The sequence below is a fragment of the Arachis stenosperma genome, chromosome 4, assembly GCF_014773155.1.
Source record: "Arachis stenosperma cultivar V10309 chromosome 4, arast.V10309.gnm1.PFL2, whole genome shotgun sequence".
Lineage (NCBI taxonomy): Eukaryota > Viridiplantae > Streptophyta > Magnoliopsida > Fabales > Fabaceae > Arachis > Arachis stenosperma.
The window spans coordinates 96,273,880-96,276,660 of record NC_080380.1 but is presented as its reverse complement, the minus strand read 5'-3'; positions in this window follow the sequence as shown (position 1 = coordinate 96,276,660).

Sequence of the window (2,781 nt, the reverse complement as noted above, 5' to 3'; positions counted from 1 at the left end):
ACCACGCTCCAGCGTGAATCTCTATTCGTTTTTATTTTCTTCCCTCTCCTTTCAACGCGGACGCGTCGCTGATGCAGTCGCGTCGCGTGGCATTTTTTTTTTGGAGAAATAAAGTATGTAAATGCAGATGCACGAAAGTACTGATAAAGAGAAGAGTTATTGAATAGGAAAAACTAAAAAAAGAAAAGAACGATCATACCATGGTGGGTTGTCTCCCACCTAGCACTTTGCTTTAACATCCGTAAGTTGGACGCTCCATGATGAGCGGATAATTTATACGCTTTTTGGCATTGTTTTTAGGTAGTTTTTAGTATGATCTAGTTACTTTTAGGGATGTTTTCATTGGTTTTTATGCTAAATTCACATTTCTGGACTTTACTACGAGTTTTTGTGTTTTTCTGTGATTTCAGGTATTTTCTGGCAGAAATTGAGGGACCTGAGCAAAACTCTGATAGGAGGCTAACAAAGGACTGCTGATGCTGTTGGAATCTGATCCCCTTGCACTCAAAATGGATTTTCTGGAGCTATAGAACTTCAAATGGCGCGCTCTTAACGGCGTTGGAAAGTAGACATCTAGAGCTTTCCAGAAATATATAATAGTTCATACTTTATTCGAGATTTGATGACGTAAACTGGTGCTCCACGCCAGTTCCATGCTGCATTCTGGAGTCAAACGCCAGAAACACGTCACGAACCAGAGTTGAATGCCCAAAACACGTTACAACTTGGCGTTCAACTCTAAGAGAAGCCTCAGCTTGTGGATAGATCAAGCTCAGCCCAAGCACACACCAAGTGGGCCCCGGAAGTGAATTTATGCATCAATTACTTACCTCTGTAAACCCTAGTAGCTAGTTTAGCATAAATAGAACTTTTTACTAGTTTATTAGATATCTTTGATTGTATTATTCAATCTTTGGACGTTTAGTTCTTAGATCTGGGGGCTGGCCACTCGGCCATGCCTGGACCTTTCACTTATGTATTTTCAACGGTGGAGTTTCTACACACCGTAGATTAAGGGTGTGGAGCTCTGTTGTACCTCAAGTTTTAATGCAATTACTACTATTTTCTATCTAATTCGATTTATTCCTGTTCTAAGATATTCATTGCACTTCAACTTGATGAATGTGATGATCCGTGACACTCATCATCATTCTCACCTATGAACGCATGTGACTGACAACCACTTCCGTTCTACCTTAGACCGGGCGCATATCTCTTGGATTCCTTGATCAGAATCTTCGTGGTATAAGCTAGAATTGATGGCGGCATTCATGGGAATCTGGAAAGTCTAACCTTGTCTGTGGTATTCCGAGTAGGATTCCGAGATTGAATGACTGTGACGAGTTTCAAACTCTTGAAGGTTGGGCGATAGTGATAGACGCAAAAGAATCACTGGATTCTATTCCAACCTGATTGAGAACCGACAGATGATTAGCCGTGCTGTGACAGAGCATTTGGACCATTTTCACTGTGAGGATGGGATGTAGCCATTGACAACGGTGATGCCCTACATACAGCTTGCCATAGAAAGGAGTGATGAAAAGCTAGAAGGAAGAACTAGAAAAGCAGAGATTCAGAAGGAACACAGCACCTCCATATACCTATCTGAAATTCCCACCATTGAATTACATGAGTAACTTTATCTTTATTTTTTGTTTATTTTATTATCTTTATTTAAACCAATAATCTCTTAATCCAGTTAAATCCGCCTGATTGGGATTTACAAGATGACCATAGCTTGCTTCATACCAACAATCTCCGTAGGATCGACCTTTACTCACGTGAGGCATTACTTGGACGACCCAGTGCACTTGCTGGTTAGTTGTGCGGAGTTGTGACTAAGTGTGATTCACGTTTGAGAGCACCAAGTCTTTGGAGCCATTGTTGATGATCACAATTTCGTGCACCAAGTTTTTTTGGCGCCGTTGCCGGGGATTGTTCGAGTATGGACAACTGACGGTTCATCTTGTTGCTCAGATTAGGTAATTTTCTTTTTATTTTCCTTTCAAAAAAGTTTTCAAAAATCTTTCAAAAATTTTTTTCTTTATTTTCGTTTTTCAAAAATATAATTTTCGAAAAAAAAATAATAAAAATACAAAAAAATCATAAAATCATAAAAACCAAAAATATTTTGTGTTTCTTGTTTGAGTCTTGAGTCAATTTTTAAGTTTGGTGTCAATTGTATGCTTTAAAAATTTTTCTTGCATTTTTCAAAAGTTCATGCATTCATGGTGTTCTTCATGATCTTCAAGTTGTTCTTGACAAGTCTTCTTGTTTGATCTTGATGTTTTCTTGTTTTGTGTTGTATGTTGTTTTTCATATGCATTTTTTTTGCATTCATAGTGTCCATGCATTAAAGAATTCTAAGTTTGGTGTCTTGTATGTTTTCTTTGCATCAAAATTTTTTCAAAAATATGTTCTTGATGTTCATCATGATCTTCAAAGTGTTCTTGGTATTCATCTTAACATTCATAGTGTTCTTTCATGCATAATTGGTTTTGATCCAAAATTTTCATGGTTTGGGTCATAATTGTGTTTTTCTCTCTCATCATTAAAAATTTAAAAATAAAAAATATCTTTTCCTTATTTCTCTCCAAATTTTCGAAAATTTGAGTTGACTTGGTCAAAAATTTTTAAAATTAGTTGTTTCTTACAAGTCAAGTCAAATTTTCAATTTAAAAAAAAATCTTATCTTTTTAATTTTTTTTTAAAATTAAATCTTTTTCTTAATTTTATCTTAATTTTCGAAATTATGCTAACAATTAATATGATTGATTCAAA